Source organism: Excalfactoria chinensis, chromosome 3, assembly GCF_039878825.1.
Source record: "Excalfactoria chinensis isolate bCotChi1 chromosome 3, bCotChi1.hap2, whole genome shotgun sequence".
Taxonomy (NCBI): Eukaryota; Metazoa; Chordata; class Aves; order Galliformes; family Phasianidae; genus Excalfactoria; species Excalfactoria chinensis.
In genome coordinates, this window is record NC_092827.1 from 77550014 (window position 1) to 77572949 (window position 22936).

Sequence of the window (22936 nt, forward strand, 5' to 3'; positions counted from 1 at the left end):
TTGACTTCATTTTTTCCCCCCCTCTTGCACTTCTGTTTATGAAAACAATACCTCTAAGATGTGACGGGTACTTCCAGTATTTATCCCCCATATGTGTCCATAGTCAAACTGATTCTTACGGCTGACTTTAACGCCATCTTTGCCAGCTACATCCAGCGATTCACGTGCTATCAGATTTTATTCAAAATGTACTGGATTTAATATGTATTAGCTATTTGATTGCACGCTAGCAGTTTTATAGCTGGGTTGGGCTGCGTATATTGCAGTGTGTTAGGAAACACATAAATGAATACCATGAATCATGCCTCTGAAGTCTGAGTGCGCTAGAGTAACCTCGTCCGTAAATTAATACTACACTGCAGAAAAATACCTAAACTAATTTTATATATAAGATCTTTAATGGCGTCGGTATATCCTGTTTTTAAATGAACAGCTTCACTGAATAGATACTTAGGAGGGGGGGGGTTCATATGTTTGCTTAACAAACCATCTGGGTGGTTTGCTCTCTATCTTTGCAGCCTCAGACAGTGGTTGGAAGTGCAGGAGAGTGCATTGTGAATTAGAGGAATGTTTCTTTGGGACTCTTTGAGTGGCTTAGTGCCTTCCTCACTCTGTATAAGAAAAATAAGTAAAATAAATTACACAGGATACTACGAGACAAGTCTTGCTCCAGTGAGCTGCAGCTGAGTAAATGATCAATTTACATTGTCAGGTGCTATTGGCAGTTCTCTACCGCTTTGTTCTTGATAACTGAAATTCTAATACTGCCCACCACCTTCAAGGAAGCAGCATTAAAATCATTTCAAGAACTTGCCATTATTTTGGCTTGGTTTTATGTTACACTCCAATTGTTCTATCTATCATACAAGGAAGCCCACATGCATATTTATCTCAGTCAGAAAGAAAATTTGTTATTCTTATAAATTTCTGCTTCAGCAATTCGGCCTTTTCCTTCGCATCAGCTATCAACCCTTTGTTATGTTTTAATATTTATGACACAAGAGTATATTTGCCAATCTGGCATTTTCCTCTCAGCCAGTTATCACCGGCTTAAGGGGCCACATTTCAGTAGCTGGGAACTTCCAAACCATTAGCAGCTCTGGATGTGGCTCGCAGTCAGCAGAACAGAAGGAGATGAAGTGGCTGATGAAATAAATGGCAAAACTAGAGGACAACCAAAAGAAAGTCCAAAGTACAGCTGATCTTCTCCTTCAGAAAGTAAAAGATCTGAGAACTAATCAGAGGAGGTATTTTGTATGACCAGTGTCCTTAGAACTCTATAGCAAAACATCCACTCAACTGAGTTAAACTAAACACTTGATGGCAGCATTAGGATCCCATGTCACCCTGTGCATTTCTGACATCAGCAGCCTACCATCAGCACATCTTGGCATCAGCAACCCGTCTATTCAACTGTACAGGCTCATAGCCCTTGCCTAATGTTTTGAAGTGTTTCTTACTTCCTACAGCTGCAGATATCTCTGTGTCAAGTTCGTGCACGCCTGCTTCTTCACATATATCAACAGTAATCAAGTCACATTAACTCTCTTGATGGATTAATCTAATTCACTGACAGAAGCTTTCTCCTTCATGCAGTAAGCATCCCCACACACACTGACTTGCTAAGTGCTATAAATGCAGGCAGAAGGGCAGCCCATTATTAACATAACGACCTAACTTAATTAGTTCAATGGAGCTGAGGGAGCATTAGCTTTAGTTGTTGAGGTCGTAGGGAACATGTATCAAATAGATTGGAGTGCGCAGATTCATGCTTGTCTAATTTCGTACAGAGCTTTCTGCATATCCACTTACTAATCAGTACTAAAGTACAGAAGAGAGATACTTCCTTTGTAAAAAATAGTTGCTAATTTTGCTTCCTAAAATAGCAGCATGAAGGTACTTTGCATTTAGGTTTAAAGGAAGCATTTTGACTGTCTTTTTATTGAAGAGATTTAGGTTCCCAATTGCAGATTTTCACATCTGCGTGATTTCAAGATGTGTGCGTCTGTGTATTCAATAGTGTGTGCTAAAAAGAGCTGAGATATCAGCCCTTGCAATGCCGTTTTGTATACCAGAATGCTCTGTATTTAAAAACATTCAAGTGTGAGCAAAGCAGAATTACTGTTTCCATCCCAAATGTCTGAAATGCTCCTTAGGATTTCAAGAGGAACTTCCATTTCAGGAAAAAAACACAGTAAGTACCTTCAGCTTCAATGGTTGCACAGACTACTTTATGTATACAACAACCATTTCTGTGACAACACGGTGGGCAGCAGAGCACTGACAGGTTTGATTGTCAGAGGAACAGAAAGCTTATGCGTTTCTCAGACATTCACATCTCTGCCCTGTATGATAGGAAAGGGAAGGGAAGGGAAGGGGAGGGGAGGGGAGGGGAGGGGAGGGGAGGGGAGGAAAGGAAAGGAAAGGAAAGGAAAGGAAAGGAAAGGAAAGGAAAGGAAAGGAAAGGAAAGGAAAGGAAAGGAAAGGAAAGGAAAGGAAAGGAAAGGAAAGGAAAGGAAAGGAAAGGAAAGGAAAGGAAAGGAAAGGAAAGGAAAGGAAAGGAAAGGAAAGGAAAGGAAAGGAAAGGAAAGGAAAGGAAAGGAAAGGAAAGGAAAGGAAAGGAAACTTTTTTCTAATTAATTTATCTCACACAGAGCAGCACAGGATGCAGTACATTAATTTGTCATTCTTTTAAGTGGATGAACATGTGGCTTCCATGGGCAGGACACTGCTCACATTTAGCAAGTGCTACCCTGTCATTTCTGTGTGAGTGCTTCAGCAAGGACAGCAAAATGTAGCAGCTAAATGATAAATTCACGAGGGATAAACACTTACAGATTAACATGGATGTCATTTGTGTTTCTAGAGAAAAGGTAAACTTAACTAGACAAGCCCCACATTGTTTACATTTTACTTCTGTGAAAACAAGGCACTTGTTGCAGGGCCTTCACGTTTAGAAGATGAATTCTGGCCTTACATTGCAAATTAACATGTATTTTCTTTCTCCCTTGTTGGTCTCTAACTCTCTTTTAGAGAAGTTCCACTACATTTCAGAATTTGTGTTTTTCAAGATTCTTGAGGGTAAATAACCACACAGGGGTAAGAGAGCAGTGGGTTCAGGGAGGACGCCATAAACTGAGGAGAAATGATAGCTCCCTCTGCTGTCATTTGATATGATTACTCTGAAGATTTCTGCATTAAACTCCGTTTTACATCACCTACAGAAAAGCAGGCAGAATATATGGATCATTATTTTTTTGATCATGTTAGAAAAACTGCGGCTGCCTTGTGATTTATTTCCCTTTTACTGTTTTTTAAGTGACTGAAATATTTCACAGTCAAGATTAGTCTATCATTTGGGATCTAAATAGAGCTGAAGATTTAAATCCATGTCATCTGCTTGTGTGAGATAAGATTCACCTCTCAGAACGTACTGGTTTGTTCAATAAGTGTGGTTTTTATCCCATGCACACTGAATTTCAACATGTATTTTGTAAAACCTAACTTCTGCTTGTCAAAGCCAAGAGTTAGACAGCTTTAATCCGCACTAATTCATACAGCTAGCACTGGAAATCTGCACAATGCAGTTTAGATTACGCCTCTTTCCTGTTAGTGAGGCATCCAATTCTAAGTATGATCTTCCAAAGGCATATTTGTGGGTTGACTGCGGAAGCCTGAAAGGATTTAAATCCAGGATTAGGGACTGAAATACAATTTACATTCAGTGATCACTCTGTCTCTCTCATTCCTGTTTTCTTTCTGGGTGGACAATTGTGTTTCTAGGGTAAGTGAATTTTAAGCAAAAGCAAAATCACATATACTGATACTCTTCCATCATGTGTGTATGGAGGTGTATTTATTTGCTGTGGAACTGATCTCAACTGAAATAAATATTGTTTCTCCTTTCATCCACTCACGTGTATGAACATAGTGAAATATTCTGGATTTATATTGCTGTGATCTACACAAAATATCTGTCTTCAGAAGGTGGGATACTGAAAAGAGAGTTCTGCACCAATACCAAGAAAGTCGTTTGCTTTAGGAATTTTTTGTGGTGCACTGAGCCAAAAATAGACCTCTATATTTAATGTCTCTTTCACTAAATTGATTTCAGATTTGATTTCAGGCTTTCTCCTTTCAGAAGACATTTGTTTTCTCTTTCCTTCTTTCTTCCCCCCACTCCGTTTTTTTTCCCCACCTTTAAATGTTCAGTATCGATTCTAGGGGAGATTCTCCTGCACTCATTAAAACAAGCACCCCACATAACAGTGCTTAATTGCTTCATTGTAACTGTTTTTCTTAATGCTTTACTTCACTTACCATTTTGGAGTACATGTCTAATCTAAGAAGAAAATATTCTCCCTGGTTTGCAGGTGGCAATGTTTTTAGGCCAGGGGCCACCTATCATAACAGGTAATAGAAGGTTCTGGAATTGCCTTACACCTTTGTAACCCTCAGACATATTGTTACCATGCCTTGTTATTGCTGATGTGATGCATCTCTTATGACATGATCCAGGATATTTAGTAAAGGCTCCTCTGTTCTCTTGATGAAACTCATTGAAGGGTCAAGACAACTGTGGCCTTTCCTTCAGCATCGAAGATATTATGTGATCTCAGGTAGTTTAACATCTTGCAGCACCCCAAAGCAGGCAAGCATCAATCATCTGGGAACAGGAAAAGAAAGACTTGTAGCATTGCGGCAGGCTGGATCCCAAATAAGAGCCCTGTCTTGGCCTCTCTGCACTGCGCCACAGACTGACACGAAGTGCAGCAGGATCAGCGCCTGGGGAATACAAAGCAAAATCTTACAGCAAAGACATTCCAGGGAAACTTCTGTATGCAGTTCTCCATCTTTTTTTTTTTTTTCCTCGTGGCTAAAATCTACCTCTCTGCAAGCAGCTGTATTATGACACCTGTCTATCACCACTAGATGGTAGCAAAAAGGCATTATTGAGACATTAAGGTTTCCCGTGTTCCTCTCTCCAGTCTGTTACCCTTCACCAGTACACCAAAGTATCTGTAAAGCAGACATGGAGACATGGGGCTGGTGGAAGGTAGGCAGAGGGGTGTCTGAAGATCTTCAGTTGTTCAGACCCTGGACTAGGTGCATACTGAAAACCAACTGCTTCTCCTCAAGCTTTAGGAAGGCAAGTTTTAGAAAACATTTGTGTTGGTTTTTTTTTTTTCAGAACTACAGAATAGGGAGCAGGACACTTTTAGGGCCTTCCTCACTGAGAGCATCCCCAGAACTTGCAGAGAAATGCTCTGGTGTCGTGTTCCTCCAGCACTGCTGTCCAATAAACAGATTGTCAAGTATGCAAAGGTTTCCATCTTCAGCTCATTTCTCTTCTTACATATAGTAAGGTTATACTTGGAGAAAACCAAAGACGATAGCAAAGTAAAAGCAATTCATGGTGCTCTGACTGCACCATTACTTCATTTTTAAAATACCAACAATTAATAAATTAACTATCTGCTGGAAAGAAGATACAGGCAAAAGCTTAAAGGTCCTCTTTCTGCTGTATCTATAATACTGATATTCTTAGAGTTTAGTAAGGAAAAAAACTAAAGGACTAAAAGTCTGATTCCATAGAAGTTTTTTCCATATGGGGACAAACTCAGTATTTTTGAATTAGGAGTGTTTTATGTTGATTATTTGGTGGGGGGAAAAAAAATAGAACAAAATAAAAATAAAACAGAAAAAAAAATGCCTTGAATCAATTAGGAGACTTATACTGGGGGAGGGGGAGCTCTTGACTTCAGTAGGCAGATTTACCAGAGACTCTGATCTCTACATCAGTGCTACTGGGTCACATCATTGCACACTGTGAAGCAGTATGTCTGTCTCTATCCAGCCTTTGCTCTGGTCTGTCTTAGCCTACAGATCTGAATTAGCATGCTACTGGAAAATCTTCTGTTGAAACATTCCTTCAAGAAATTTGGATTACAAAAAAAAGTATCTTTTATTTGGAAAATTGCTCCAGGAACTCCTGACCATGGTTGTTCAGTGGAGCAGGAAGGTCGTGATTTCAGAATAGAAAAGGCAGAGCTCAGCAAGTTGCTTGACCTCCTCTTGTGTGTGTACAACATGCCAGCTACTGATGGAACCCAGTAGAAAGCATGGCAGAATGGCTGTGCTGTCATTTGGTTCCAACCAAGTAGCTCTGGGAAGGGTGCAATTTATGTATTTTCTTTCCTCTCTAGCTCCTCCATGTTTAATGCTTGCCAAACATCAACTGAGTTGAGTTCTTATTGCCCCAGAACAGAAAAGCAAAGCGGGGAAAACAAAGAAAACAAAACCAGTAACTCTTCATTAAAGTGAATTGTTTCAAGAGTAAAAATTCAGAAGATGTCCTAAAAGAAACAGGACCTACTGCATTAGATCTTCATTGTGGTATTACCGAAGGATTGATTCACAGGCGAGGTAATCAATACTACACATTTTTTCTGCCCTTTGAAACATCCTAGAGGTACTGATTCCACTAGGATAAACTGTTCAGCAATTTCATGTGTATATTAATCAAAAGCACACTTTCCTTCCTGAATGTCAGGCAGTTGTGTAATTCCCATTTGTTATTATCATTTCTGACAGAAAATATTTTTTTAAATCCCTGGTTTGTTTTCCATTACTTACCTTCATATCCTTTTTATAAGACAAGTTTGCTTTGGAACCCAATCCCTGTGGCACTTCCGTTTCCTCATATAAATCGTTATTTGTCTTAGTTCCTGCACTTAAGTTATAGCCCAATCTTGCTCCATTTTTAGATTTCACCATAAAATAACGCTTTAAATCAAGGTGAATACATCTGTTACTGTAGTGGATTTCACAAAGGCTTTTCCTGATGTCAGATATTCCTTAGTTTCTAGACAAATACCACTGCTTTTTGTAGATGAAAGTTTTCCCACTAACAGGATATGTAGCCTTTCACCTCTAAGATAATGTTCTGAATCCTGCCTGCCTCAGTTGCCAAACAAGTGTCAGAGAGCAGCAACGTAGATTACAAGAGCTGAAGGATCTTGATCTAATTTCCAGGGAAACGATTTTTGCAAAGCATAGAAGGAAGCAATTTGTCCCCTCTCTTTTGAGGCTGGCCTTTCTAACCAAGAGTTAATAGTCAGAAACTAAGAGAAGACTAAATGAGTTATGAAATAAAGCCACGCATAAAGCCATGCATTGAAGTAGTTTGCAGATTTAACAGAACCCTTCTTAAGTTTAAGACTTACTTGAGTGTTAAGATAACATTTACCCCTCTACAAAAAAAAGCTATCATCTATTCAGCCAACACACACCAGGTACATAGGCTGGGGAAAAACAAAATAAAAATAAAAATAAAAAAGATCTTTTCCCATGTAACCTGTACTCTGGTGGGGCAATGCAGATGCTGCAGTTGGGTCTTGGCTGTTCTCTTGTCAGTGTTCATGTTCTACATCCTTTTAGGGCAGAGGGGTATAGGGGAAGATGCCAGCTGCCCTGGGACCATTCTGCTGAGTTGTTATTCTATTCTGTCAGCTTAAGTGGACAGGCTTTATTTTCAGTCCTTTTCCAGATTTTGCTCTACAAAAATGCTTTCAGTTCTGGAGTGTTTCTCTCTTTTCTTTCTAATGAATACTGAGGCAAAGAAACTGTTTCCCAGCACTATATCTAGCTCTTCCATGAACAACTTCCCCTTGGCTTGAGCAGCCCCTTGTAGACCTTTTGTTTGAAACACACTTATTAAAACCTCTCATTGTCTTTGCAAACAGCCTTCAACACTTGTTTGTTGCATCTTTTGTTGCCTTTCTGACACTTCTGGTTTTGCTGACTTTTCTCATTTCTTCGGCTTTGTGATGTTTCATCGATTCTACTGGTTTACATTCTTTATTCTGTCCTCATCTATCCTATACTCCAAGGTTTAGATAACTGGTCATTTTTTCTTGATCAAATACTTCTGACTTGATAATAGCTATCTCAAAATCCCTATTAGTTACAGGGATATAACAGCCTATACTGCTTTGTTCTGTGCTCAGTGAAGTCCATAGGCATTCTCAAAAGGCCAAAGTCATGGTAATGTATTTCAATACAGACTTTGGCAACAAAATCACTTTTTTCATGTATTGCTTCGCAGAAAACTAAAAACAGAGATACAAAAAGAAGGAAAGATTTTGCCCAAGTCATGTTCCTAACCACATTGAGGATGTTTATTATTTTATTGATGTGCATATTCATTTGTATTTGCTAACCTGAAGGCTCCAGCTAGGTATTTCTTATAGTAGCAGGACGTGTGAAGTCAGTGAGTGTTTTCCTGGGTTCATTTGATCATTCAGCTACCTGGAAACTTGAGCTTTGTTGGAAGTAAAGGGAACAACTTGTATTTGGGTAGACACCTGCATGTAAGCCTTCAGAATTTTCACTAGAGAACAGTTCTGAATGAAGAGCTTCTACTGCTTGTTCTGTATTGTAACAACAGCTTACTGTGAGACACTCGTAACACCAAAAATATAAAAGACTGTAACATCCTGCCGGATTCTATAAAAGAACAAAAAAAGATCAGTAAGCACTGTGTTATCACGTAGATACCAGGCTTAATGTAGCATGTGGATTTAATACAAACTGTAAACTCGAACACAGACTTAGGTGCCACTGAGTCCAAACTTTTCTCCTTTTACTCACAAATAAATAAATAAATAAATAAATGCAGTACCTACAGTGCTATAAGCCTGTTAGAAAATTAGTTCACAGAACAAAATTGGCCACTTTGCCTGAGTAACCTAAGCTTCCACTGCAAAGTTTGGTCTTCAAGTGAGAGCTGTTATCAGTTTTGAGCACATAAAAATAGTAATAGTTTCTACTGCCTAGTCATATACATATATATATATACATATACATATATATATATAGGATGATATGGTTTATCACCATGCAAATATATTAGCAGCCTAGTCTAAAAGTCATTAATCTGCTGCATAGAAATATGACCACAGTAGACAGGACAATACTCACTGAAGAGTGACAAGAAAGTATTGAAATTCATCTTCAGGCGAAACTGTTTGATTTCATTATTTTTAATACCCGTTGTACTGAGTAGATAAATTTTCAATTCTAGGCAATGCAACATTCATAGTTTTGCTCATTACTCAAAAGCAAAATAAGAAACAGTCTTGTTTAAATTGTTTAGGAGGTTATGTCAGAATTGTTTGAGCTGGAAGGGACTCTAAAAGGTCACCTAGTCCAACTCATCTGCAATGAAAAGAGACACATACAGCTAGGATCAGGGTGCTCAGAGCCTGGTTCAGCCTGACCTTAAGTGTCTCCAGGGATGGGGCATCCACCACGTTGTATGTTGTAGTTATGAACACTTGCAAGTTCTATTTGTTGTTTTGTTTTGTTTTCATTTTTGGTTGTTGTTGTTGTTTTTTCCATTGGTAGATATCTTTTTATTTAACAGCTCACCATTTAGGGCAAGTAATAAAAGCCAAGAGGATATGAGAATCTCAACAGTTGGGAAAATATTGTAAGATCAATAAGACAGACCTCAGGCTGCTTTATTAATTGCATCCCATTGGAGTTTCTTACTCCATACCTGATAATCGCATACTGACTGAAGGCAAACCTTTGGTTTTTTTTTGCTCTGGGCCCTGGAAAAAGGAGTCTGCAATATTTATTTTGTATTACTTTACCTGCAGGTGTGCTGAGGTCACAGACATGTATTTCAGTAATTTTTCATCAACATTCTGCCTAGGAGCCTCATACAGCAATGACAACAGCAGAAAGGCCTACTTGCAGAGTACATTCATGGCCTAAGCTTCTCAGATCAAAGATTCACTGTTTTGCTCACTTTCTCTCTCAGCTTTTACAAACAGTCTCTCTAAAATCACCAGTATTGAAACGTGAAACATAACTGGGAAAAAAAAAAACGCCTGCCTAATGATAAAGCAGAAAGCCTCCTCCTACAGTTGCAGCAATGTCTGTAGGCGCAGCCTACATGTGAACTGCCTGCTTCTCTGACCAGAGAAATGCACTGTTTCTTAAGAGCACTTTAAACTTGCCTGAGCATGCATATACAAAGGTATTTCTTCCTATTCTGTTTTTTAGCAAGTGTTTCTAACACACTACCCTACTGAAAAAGAGTACAGCTGGAATTAAAACAATGCACAATATCAGGTTTTGACAGGCACATAGTTTTTGAAAGAGAAGTATCTGCTGTCAGTAGGTTTTGCAAGGTCATAATCTTGCTCTCACATGACCCAATAGCATATTAGAAGGCCACATTTGCAATTACCGGAATTCATAGAGTTTAGTAATTTCTGCAAAATGAATCCTACAGACTCACGAAAGCACATTCAGACTTTGCTAGCAAGAAGCATACCATCTGAAAATAGAAGCACAATGTTTTTTAGTGTATTTTTGCACCTGCAGTAATGACAAAATGGGAGTGTACAGAAACCTGGATGAAATTGTTCTTATCTCTTGCTACCATGGTTTATATTTAGAAACAAAATATCATGATGAAGGCTATTGTTATAACTCTGAACTGTGCTCTGCATGTTTGAACACGTGTACAAAGCTCAAGTTTACCTAAAGGAAGCAGTCAACCAAAGATCAAATATTCCCTTACAGGGAATGGGAAGCAGCAAGAACTTTGGACTTTGTGAGTTTGAGTTTCTGCTGTGTTGCTTGGTGTGCCTCCTTCACAGTGTGAGAGAAGGAGGGTGACAAAAGGGTTTCTCAGGACACTCCTGATAGTCTAAGCAAGTGGAAGGGGCTGGAGATAGGCAGTGAAGTGAGTCTAGACATTTCTTTTTCCTGAGTTCTGCTCCAAGGTTTCTGAGTGAAAAGGGAGGATGAACAGGGACAAGAATTGACAGCTGATAACCACAGTCACTCCTAAGTCATAGGTTACTGCAGCCTTGAGCATCCTCTTAGCTTGTCCTGCCTCTGACCCACACTACCGGTTACCAGTACATTTCATCTTGTGTCCCAGTCTAATTCCTCATCTACCTGTACACAGTGAGCTCAGTGTGTGCTAGAATGGCCTGACTGCTTCCACTCTACAACTTCTGCCTTTGTCCTAATCACTCCCTTTTCTTCCAGCTTTTCTCCTATCCCAAATCCCTTTTCATCACTCCTTTTCAAGACTCCATATCCCCTCCTCTCACTTGTTCCATAAGTTAACTACAGAGTGCACAGAGTCTCCCATTCAAGAGTCTCTCCCCATTAGATCCTCTTGTTTCAAATTATTTGTCCTGATCCCACAGTCCACAGTGGAGCTTCATACCACTATGTTCTCACTCTTCCCTCCACTCTCAATTTTCTATCCTGCTTCCAAATTCTTTTCTAGCTCACCCCATCCCATACATGTGCTCACACTTATCTGCAACTCCTCTCCCTCCTGCATCCCTGCCCCAGGCCACCAACTCACTGCAGCTTTTTACTTCTTCCTGCTCAATTTTGGTGATGTGCCTATCCCTTCCATGTTCTCCCTCAGTAGCTGGGTGGTCATCTAAAGCCTTTCTTGATCGACTTTTCAGGACAAAAGGAAGGGCTGAGACGTCCTCATTTAACCATGATTTCAAAAGCTCAGCCTGCACTTATCAGATCCCAACAAGAACAAAATGGTATTCAAAGAAAATAGTGAAGTGAGGAAGAGGATAGTCATACTTACCAAGTAAATACTTTGCAGGCATCTGCCCTAATTCATCATAGAAGTAGAGACAGTGGAGAAGAGAATTCATCTAGAGGTAGAAGAGTCACGGAAAACTTTTGAGGTCAGTGTTTCTCTGAGCCAATCCCTGGAAGGATGGAAAGGCATCAGAGCAGAACTTACCTTACTTACATACAGATCTGCATTTCACTTGTGTTCTCCTAAACACCTGGAGAAGCACACATATAGGTGTGCCTCCGGTGGCGCAGCGGTAGAATTCCCGTTTGCAACACCAGGGGGCCCGGGTTCGAATCCCCCCCTGTGGAGCAGGGGGTAGAAGTGCCGCTCTGCTACACAGAGGGCTCGAATCCCGGGAGTTGGACTCGATGATCTCTAAGGTCCCTTCCAACTCGCACAATACTATGATACTATGATACTATGATGATACTATATCACATTTGTGCTCCATTTCTAAACAGCAAGAAATGGTGCCCTGGAATCTCAGGTTCTTGGGAACAGAATGAGGCAAGCCATAAGAGACCTAGCAGAACCAACAGGGGAAATTCCTGGTTTGGATTTTGAGAAGATTGCAAAACTGGCAATAAAATTTTCCCCAGAGCTGTGTATGAACAACTGCACTGCAGCAGGCTGGTGTTATTTGCAAGACATTATGATAGTAACAGGAAAATTCTTTCACATATATTGTTGCAAAATGGCACTGAGCAATATTTATGAATATATCCTTGAACATTTTTCCATCACTGACAGTGACTAATCCTGTGCAGTTCTAGCCAAACCTTCTCAGTTAGTGCAGAGGAACCATTGCATAAACTGCCATGTGGCAGTTAGCAAAGACAGCATGAGAGGCTAATACCCAGTTTCTTTCCAGTTTGAATAAGATTTCTTGATAATGCAAAATTCTTTTGCTGAAGTAAACAGGAACTGGCTGAAGAAATGTATTATTTATTAGCAACCATCCAAGTTCTGAAGGAAGAACAAATCAACTTGTTTGTCAATAAGAGCACTACTTTACTATTTTAACAAGCAAGTCAATATGGAAGTTGCAAATAATAATTATTTAGGTACCGGAGCACTGCTCAGTTTTTGTTGCTCATGTAGACTTATACTGCAGTACAATGTTTTAAGCATAGCTTTCAATTGTGGGTGTATTGTGTGGTAGTAAGGTATGCTGGAGTATATTATCAGCGTATGCTGGAATTATTTGTAGCAGGAACAGGCCTGTTTCATTGGAAGAACTATTTTAAAGATCATATTCTGCTGTGATCTTCTTCTATAAAAAAAACTTCCCTCCTCTGTTATTCCTCAGTGTCTGAATCTTCCTCCTGGTTCCTTGCTCGCCTCTTCAGCTGAAGAAAGCAGGAAGCCAGGCAAAATTTCAATACCTGAATACTATAACCCTTTGGAAAATGTCAAGCTCTTGTTCAAATCCAAGCACTGCTAATCCTTTACAGAAAGCTCAGTCAGAGTTTGCAATGAAAACAGCAGTAATAAAGAATCATTATCTGCACTGTCTTTCATCTTTTTTCAACATACTTTCCCCAGTGCACATAGAAACAGCTGTGTATGTAACGTGCACCATACATGTTACCATTTTGGAAGGTATCAGGGAGTAGGAGTTGGCTAGTTTGTGCATTTATGAAGCTACTCCAGATAGAGAGCTGTTTAATGGGAGTCTTTGTGAACACCTTTTGTTGATATGATGCCTTTATGACACCTTTTGGCTTGCAAACCTGATGCATATCAAGCACACAGGGATCTGCAAACTGGGTACTGTTACTTTGATCAAAAATATCGAAAATCAAAATCTCTCAAAAGCATATGAATTTACAACATACACAGCAAATAGCCAGGTCACATTTGGTTACTGCAGATTCTCTCATAGATGTCACATGCATAGACTACTTTCCTCATAAATACATGTGATTTACAATTTCTTCTCTTGGCATTACTGAAGTATCAGTTTTAAGACAACAAATAATATTTCCTTTACATGCCAAAGAAAACAGGAATATTAACATCTTAAGCCTTCCCTAGAGATGGCAAGATTCCCTTAGTTTGTGCATCCCTTGAGAATACACTTTATACCCATGTGAGGAAGGGACAATTCCTCCCATAGCCTTAGTCCTTCTTCAAGAATCTCTTTTCTTTCCACCAAACAATTGCTACTCCTAATCTGCTCACCTATCCATATTATCTTTGGTTTCCCTTTGTCACCAGAATCTGTGTGTGGGCTTCTTTTTGTGAAGGCCTGAATCTGACTCAGAAAACGCTGGGGGGCCCTTCTGCCCTTGGAGCTTGGCTCCTCTTGCCCCAGGTTTGTCTCCCAACACACGATGCTGTGCTTGGCTGCCAAGAATTCCACTTAGGTAACGCTTGGCATTTCCAGCCCCAGGGCCTCAGCACTGATGCAATTTCCAAAATTATTTTTTTAAAGCCACAAATATTTTGAATTCCTAGCAACCGAGAAACCCCAAAAGCAAGAAAGAAGCATTTTTCTGCCAGGAAGCAAAGAAGAAAGGCTACAATGGGGAGAAGAATGGTCAACTGAGAACAGCTTCTGCTCCCTCCTTCTCTTTAGTCTGGTAATGTAAGGTCAGGAGAGAGGGGAGAAAGAGAGGCAAAAACTGTGATGGAAGGAGACTTGTACTGAATTCCTCTCTTTGGGACTAGAGGTGGAGAAGATCACAGAAAGCAATAGTACATCTTTCTCTCCTCTCTGTCCTCCTGCCTCCATAAAAGTTATGTATCAGTACAGGTGAGAAAAAGATGTTAGTCATTTTCTGCCTTCCTTCTTACTTAAAAATAACCACTCACAGAATTAATGGTTAGTGCTGCTGAGATCATGGAGCAGTTTTCTTTCTACATTTTACCTAAGGCTTAATCGTGAAGTTATGCTGCCTTTAGGCTACAGAAAGGCAAGGAGAGAGTGCACCTTATCCACAATTGCAGTCAGTGTTTGATGTCCCTGAGGTAAAAATAAAAACTAAAAAATAAAAAGATGTGGATAATGAAAGCAATACGCAAATCATGAAGCTGAGAGTCTAGAAGCAAAAAACAAGTGTGAAGAGGGGCAAGAAACAAGCAACATAGAGGATTTCCAAATTCAGCACTAATTCTAGAAAGCTGTGTCTGTGAAGGCTGTTTGCATATGAGCTTCAAAACAGTCACAGATGAATGTATAAATAAGTAAACTAGCTATGGTTACAGATTTGAGGCTTTACTGCAAAACAAAACTAGCCCCCCAAATATTTTCTTTCAGCTCGATCCACGTTTTTCTATGACAAAGAGAATGTGAGCTTCTAACCTCAGCATCACAGCTACATGTAGATCACAGAGCTGATCCAAAGTTCATCAAGCAGCAGAGAAATAAATTGGGCTAGTCTTTGGATGCAATAAAATACAGATGACTGTGCTGTATTTGCCAGGAATAAGAGGCATAGGCAAATTAGCTGACTTCACAGAACATATAAGGTCACTATTATTTGCAAAAGCCATAAAACATGATGAATAATATAGATAGGCTCAAAATTGTTAGGAACACAAAATTAATAATTATAAACACTGATAAGACATGGCGAGCTTGCTTTTCAAATGTTAGGCAGGCAGGCAGGCAGGCCAATCACTCAGAAAAAATACAGGAATATTTCTCATGGCTTAACACCAAAAGAATAAAGTACCCCAACATCAGGGTGCTGCTAGAAATAGAGTGCATCAAGAGAGTAGTAGGCTTGGAAGAGAGAGGGCTTACAGACAGCCAACTCTGAAAATGGCCATCTGACACAGAGTGGAAGTTGTTGCCCTAATTCTAACCTGTTTGTAGCACTGTGAAAGCTGCCTTCCTAATCTGGGACATTTCTCATGTAACCTAATGAAATCAAGTTGTTAATTGGCAAGTGAGTTCTCTGAAATAAGTGAATATTTGAAGCACGCTGTCTAAAAGAAACTGGTGGCACAACATATCGTGAACTCTGGTAGGTGACATGCATTTAAGACTGATTGCAAGGGAGGAGGAAAAATGTTTTCATTGCTCTTCTGGAAGAATATACCTTGTTGGTATAGAATAAGCCCTCACTTTTAAATGGGTTCCAAAGTGAGCTGTTCAAGTCTCTCTACATATGTATGGTTCTAGGAAAGAAAACCCCAAATATTACTGCAAAAATAAGATAGGCATAATATGTACTCTTTTCTCTCAGTTTGAGACCACTATCACAAGTGGTAAGGCTATGAGTGAGGTTAATCAATTTGTAGAAAAGAAAAAGCCTGATAGTGCTCTAGTGCACGGTCAAAGATCACCCCGTCATTAATCTAATGATATGCTTGTTGTACCACCAATTGAAATGCCTTATTTCACAAACACTTCTTTTTCCCTGTCAAAAAACATGCTAGTGAGATTGTTGTAACAGCTCTTATGATTTACATGTATTTCTATTAATTTGCTTTTTTTTGGTCCTGGTACCTTCTCATCCCTGCGAGGAATCGTTCCACTAGTTGGCAGTGTTACCTCACTCAAGCTATTAGCCTTTAAACCACATGTTCACCTATGAAATCAAGCTCTGCGTTTTTGAGCTGTAGATTTCATTCAGCAACATCTGGGAACACTGCTGAGAGATACAGCAAGGAAAAGTAATAAGGGATTGGAAAATCAGTTCCCCAACCATCCCATATTTCTCTTCTAACAAGTTTTGCCTAGAGTCGTGAAGAAAAGACCAAAGCAAACTCAAGTGAACTTGTCAAAGCAAACAAAATGAGCATCGTAGCCATAAAGACATGTGCCTAAGCAGAAGTCCAGGCCGTGAATGCAGAGTCAGTGGTATTCCCAAGCCAGCAAACTTTAACAGCAGAAACACAGCTGATGAATGCAAATGTGCAACACAAGTACCTTATAACCTAGTGAGCTGATACTTCTGTCACATTTCAGTGCAATGCCTTACACTCTGTTCTGACTGCTATGGGCTTCTGACTATGAGCTTCTGACAACAAAGCAAGAAACGATTACTTGAGTTGGAATTTTTGTTCCTTTTTTAAGTGAATTTTAGAATTAAAGGAAGGGTTTGCTCCTCATCTTCCAAGAAGGAGTGGGGCACTGCATTTGGGAGTTGAAGTACCAGCAGGCCTCTTGGGTAGAATCTGCCTGTGCTTGCTCTAAGAGGATCATCAGAAACTCATTAAAGTAATGAATCTATTCATTTTGAGGCTTCATTCACACACACCGGCCAGGATGTCTGTTGGCTCCTGGTTGCGGTGCCCTTGGCTCTGACTTGTAGCATCTGCTAAGCACCCCCGGGATTCAGCAGCACAAACTGCTTCTGGGATTCTCTGCAGGCAGGCAAGTGGAAATGATAACAGGTCTTTTCACCTGGTCTGTGGGAGAAGACTTCCATCTCTTGGAGCTTTCACTTGTAGGGCTGCTACTGGAATAGTTAATGCTTTGTTCTAGCTGTAAATCAAGCTTCTTTTCAAGCAAAATTACCATATCAGTTATCTAAAAGCAGCGTTTTAAAAATATCCACTTCTCAAAGGAAAATGAACAAAGCCTGAAAGAGCTGTTTTAGAACAATTAAAAAACAAAAAAAGATGTAATCTCTACAGCATTGCAAATTCTGGCTCATGCGCAAAGCCCTCAGACTGACACAAGCACATTAACTGCAGTGAGTCAAGGAAGGCTCTCAAATTAAATCCTCATCTACACTGCTGACACACTTCATGGCCTTAGGTATGTCTCATCAACACCTCTGAGCTCTAAGATACTCATAACACTCCCGAGCATTAGGGAAATTAATTCACTAGTAACTGCAAAGCCCTAAGTAAATGTTTTCACCAATTAACAACCAAGTTTGGGTGATGATGTTTTCGTTGCTAGAAAAAAGGAAATCTAAACTGCAAGCAGGATCACCGTGAATGGTAGATAATAAAACTGAAGCAAAACCCCCTTCACTTTTAATATCTCTAAAGACTGATTCGAAATCCAGAACAATAACAAAGAAACAGCCAGTCTGTGGTTTTGAACAACCTGACATAACTCTAAAGAACTTTAGGATGATATATTTGAGTATACAGTTTTATAAAGAGAACACAGCTGATCCCACAGTTGCGAAGATATTTCCTCTTGCTTTGCATTTAAATTAAACCACTCAGTGAGTTACACTATGCCACAAGGCAACACACAGATGATCACAGAAAATACATTAAACAATCACCAAATCTCCCACTATCAAGTATCTTAGCAGTCGCTTCCTTCAAAGACAGAAACACTCAGTGGGTTGGAGTTAACAGATGTGATGTGGCTTAAAACACCCATGTACGTACTCTAACCTTACTCACCTCAGTATATAGCAGCTGAACTCTATGTGTGGTATCTCCCAGTTTATAACACCAGCTGGAGACTGATATCCATTTGTACTCATCCAAATCTATATAAATTCTGCCCAAGTTATTTAGCATTAAAAGCTTCCATCCTTTGAAGATAAACAGGTTAACAAGCTTTAAAATCATTAATGAAGTAAGGCTAGAGGAATATCTTTCTGCAAAGCATAAACATTGGCTCAGCTAATATCTCATGCCATCAACAACAAAAGATCATTAGCAGACCCAGGCCAAGATGCTGTGGGAAATAAGTTGAAGGCAACAACAGCTGGAAATATTTGGCTCATACAATAAAGTTTTGAAACCCTTCAGATACTGGATCGCCAAGCTTCTTTTTGTTGTTTTTTGTTTTTTGTGTTTTTTTTTTTTGTTTTTTTTTTTTTTTTTCTTTTTAAAAGCCAAAAAAACAGAAATATTTCATCAGCACTTGCATGAAAAACAAGGTCAACAGCACCCAGGCATACTGTGACACTGTTACCTGTCATGTGATGACACACATATCCCTCTCCTTCCCTCCTTGTTCCCTCCAAGCATCTATTTGCAGAACGCAAGTGGTAGTTCATCCTCAGAGGAAAGGTATCTGTCTAGGAATAGACGTAGGTTTCTGTATTACACATGGATATACCGTCTTCTTCAGGTGCTTTGATGATGAAACAGTGTTGCATTTCCTAATGGCTTCCAACCACAGCAGCAGTTTTAGCCATGTTCAGATTGAGGCAGTTCCAGATTCCTATAGTGGTGCAGGAGATCTACATAAAGATAGAAAGTCCCAGTGAACGCCTCCTTCCTTTGAGGCAAAGGCTGCATGAGGGGACAAGCAGCTTTCTGCTGAGTCAGGGCTCAGTCAGATGAAATCTGCTTACCTGCTGACCAGTGTAACAAGGGATGAGAAAAGTAAGAAAGCAAATACTTGGGTACTGTTGTACAGGAGCACCAGACGCTACAGGGACCTGGCTGCGTTCACTCCGCAAATGTAAACAGAAAAGATGATTCCTGTCCTAAAAAAACTGACATAAATATTTTCCTATCTGACCTTAAATTGTGAAACCCAAACTAAACATAAACCAAACACCCTCTTTAATGGTGATTATAGCCTTGCTGGTTTCTCTGCACAAAAACAACAGTATGACTGTATGAAAGGTTGCAAGGAAAAGTACAGCAATGAGACTTTGTAGCTGGCAGAAGGTTTTCATCTAGTGCCTGATTTAGTAGTTGGCAACCCTGCAAATGGCAGGGGGCTAGAACTAGATGATCTTTAATGTCCCTTCCAAGCCAAGTCATTCTACAGCTCTATGATTGATTCGTCCCTCAGCTTAGAGCATGCACAGCAGCTGGCTACACAGCAAGTGATTTTAAACAACAACAAACTACATTAAAAAAAAGAAAAAAAGGAATTAACTAACTATGCACTGTTGAGCAATGTAAACTTGTAAACAAAATTATGACTTGTCCAGGTTCCATAGCTACTTCACATGGACAAAAGTCAGAGTCCAAAAGCCACCAGAGAAGAAAAGTAACCCATTTTGCTCCTTGCCTGGGTACTGTGAGGAAGTGGGTCCCTCCTGTTGTCCTCACACAGCTCTGCAGTGACTGGTACACAGTGAACATGGAACAAATCCAGAGTGCTCCTCTCCCATGGTATCATTTTTTTAACTTATTTTTTTTTTCTAATACACCGGAAAGGAAGAATAACTGAGACAAAATATATTTGGACTCAGTCAGTACAGCATGACAAGGACTAAGTTGTACTCTAGGCCTTTGCTTGAGTAAACAGTGATGTGTCTTGTGAAATGTATGAAACAACAAAATAAATAGCTTTTAAAGACATAAACTGTCTGTATAAACAGAGGGCAGGGAAGCACTACTGGATGACCAGCACCTTTTGAGGAAAAATAGAAACCAGCATCTCTCCTTTTTTGCAGGAATGAATAAGTATTCTACAGGACAGCAGGCAATGGATGCCCAGGTACAACCTCCCACACGCTTCCTGCCCGATACTGGTAACCATAGTCAGAACATAGTTGTATACCACAGAGAGCAAAAGAGAGACTGAAGGCACTACTGGTATGTTAGATCCCTGTAATAAGCATGAAATCCTTTAAATAGAGTTTGTGGAACAGTTTGAGGGGAACAAATCTCTGCTGATCCCTACAAGAAAGGGGCAGTAGTCTAAGCACGGGATTACCAAAAGATATATACAGTGCAAGCAGTGGTCTAGTTTTCTTTTGAACCTAGCAGAGATACATGGATTCTTATCTCTGGGAATTCTCTAAATTAGTTGCACAATCCCTTCCATAAGCATATCTTGCTCGATCTTCCAGTGATTTGGTCTTCTTTCTCCCTCTGGTACTGCCTGAAGCAGCTCTCTGAAAGTCTTCAGGAACCTTCCAGTTTCCAGCCTAAATGTATTCATGATTAGATAATAAACACTTGATCTGGGGCTAATGCTATCTTCTTGCATAGGATTTTTCCCTCCCTGATATATAACCCTTCAATCCATTTACAAACAGTTGTCCTATTCTCTTTTAAGCTTCTGCCCGCCAGGCTTAACATATCAAGGTCTTTATTATCTCTTAGTGAGGAGTGACAGGAAAACGTTCTATCCACTCCTTTCTTCCAAGCAGCGTGCTAATCCTTGTCTACACCTGTCTGAATTCAAATTAAGCTTTATGTCAAGCTAAATGTTCTCAACCATACATTTGAAACTTTATCCTCACCACATCTTATGGCTTGGATACTTCCCTATCTTCTAAAAATATTTTGTTTAGCGTGCCCTAAAAGCACATCGGGCTTTTCACTGCTACTTCATGTTGGTTGCTCAGGGGCATCCAAAATTTTGGTTAGCCATCATATTCTCCTCCCTGTTTTCCTACGTTCCTCTTATCAAAAATCCAACAGCAAGAAAAGCAAGGCTGTGCACTGCAGAGGATGGCAGCTGTGCTGCTCCTTGCCAGGTTGCAGGGCTGAGTTGCATGTTAAATTCTGTGCCACTTTCTTAAATCAAGCAGTGGGATTAGCTTGCTTGGCACAGAGCTTATTTCACAAGATTTGGATATTGCAGCAGGAGTACAATACTTCCCTGCGGTAAAGGATTAACTTTCTCATTATTTCTCCAACAACAGGTATTTGTGATTGTATGTGAGGGAAAGCAGCAGAGAACTGCCAGAGAAGTACTTTTACTTACAGGTAAGTAATTTATTGAACTACAGGAGGAAACTTGCTTATAGATTTGAAAACAAAACCAAGTAATTAGATTAAAAAACACTGTCAGGATACAGCTAAATGCTCTGACAGTCTGCAGCCCCAGCAGTGCGGCACTGGTAGACGGCTCACCCAAAGCTCTTCCTTGGCAGAACTGGGGCCTTTGTAAGCTGAAGAAACAAATCAATACCTTTTCTAGGCCAACCTCAAGAGTGCTCACTGTGTTTAATACAAAATGTACAAAAAGAGACAGGCCTCAAGAAACAAAGGCATGTTTTAAGGGAACATATTTACTCCAGCTCCAAAAACACACCCCAGCCCAGAAGAAAAACAACCCAAACCTCAACAACAGAAAACCCAGCTTTCTGCTGTGGCATGTGACTGACATTTGATATCTCTGCCTGAGGTTTGGCAGGCCTATGGTGGTGATCGGGGCTGAAGGAGGGAGCAGCATCACTGGAAATGTACAACTGGCAAAAACCAACAGAGAGCAAAACCAAAAAGCTCCCTCCCAAAAGCCCAAGATCCCCAAGAGGAGCCAGGCAAGATAATTTCAGGAATGGGTAAAATTAAATTAGCACCGCATTACGTCAGATGAAGCATTTATTTTGGTGAAGTTGTATCAGTTTGTTCTAACGTAGGATATGGTTCATGGCTTGAAAGGCTCAAGGAGGAAGCTTGAGTCCATTTTCAAGGATTGCAAAGAAGGTGAAATGCAAAGTGTCTGACCTCAGAAATCTTATAGTCTTCTTTGAAGCCCATGGGGACATGAAGCCACAGGTGATACAAGTGTCTGATTAGGGAGAAGATGTGAAAAGCACGAGAAGCAGAAAAACTGGAAGTCATAATAACCTACAGAAATGTGAAGGCTGAAGTCTAATGACGTCTTTGGAAAAGTGGTCTAAAACTGCTGAATTCAACGTAAGCGAAAGACAAAAAACTCACTGTATTGAAAACCAGTCTGCCAGCTGCACTGCCCACGTACTTCATGGCCACTGGATAGCACCAGAAAGCTCTTCACCATGACTAACAGTTAAGTGACTTGGTATAATCAGAGTTACATTTAGTTATAGCACAGGCTGAGACACTACTCAGCTAGGAGACTATGAATTCCTTCCTGGATTCTTGGATCACGTGAGGAATATCCCACAAATTCACCCTAATATCTTTCTTGTCAATTAGCCGGAGAGAAGGATTTTATGCTACCCTACCCCTGTATAGATCTTATATATTACCACTAGCTTCCTCTCTTTCTGACCTCTACATTTATTGACTTCAGAATACTTAAGCAGAACACTAAGAAGAAGCACCACCTTTGCTGCCAAGCCTCCTTCCAGCTGAACCCTGAGAACTCTTTCTCCCTCCCAGCTTCAAGCTTCAAGTCTGCATGATATTTCTGCAGGCTTTCCTCAGCTGCTGCTCTCCCAGACTTACACTTTCCTAGGAAGGGAAATGCTGGCTTTGTTTTCATACAGCTGCTCGTAAACTGCTCTCACAGCTAACATCATCACTGAGATTTCTGTGAGATCCACACTTTGGGTAGCAATGCTTGTATTTTCATCTATTCTAGAAGAGAGCTGAAAAACTTTTGGGCATCTACAGTGAGAATTTCTGTCCAGCCTTCTCAGCACTCCCAATACTAACTTTTGCACATATTCTATTTGTATCTTCCCACCAGTCACAGACCATTTCTGATGACCATCCATAAGGCAAGGCTAAGCTGATTTG

The 22936-nt window shown here is 40.1% G+C and overlaps 1 long non-coding RNA gene across 1 annotated transcript in view; it reads right to left on the minus strand.

Annotated features, from left to right (window-relative positions):
- Positions 1-3525: 3525 nt before the first annotated feature.
- Positions 3526-22936, minus strand: part of LOC140250425 (uncharacterized) — a 35141-nt gene continuing 15730 nt past the window's right edge. The window contains exon 3 of the long non-coding RNA XR_011903165.1: positions 3526-4666. This is a non-coding gene — a long non-coding RNA (uncharacterized lncRNA). The remainder of the gene's footprint in view (positions 4667-22936) is intronic.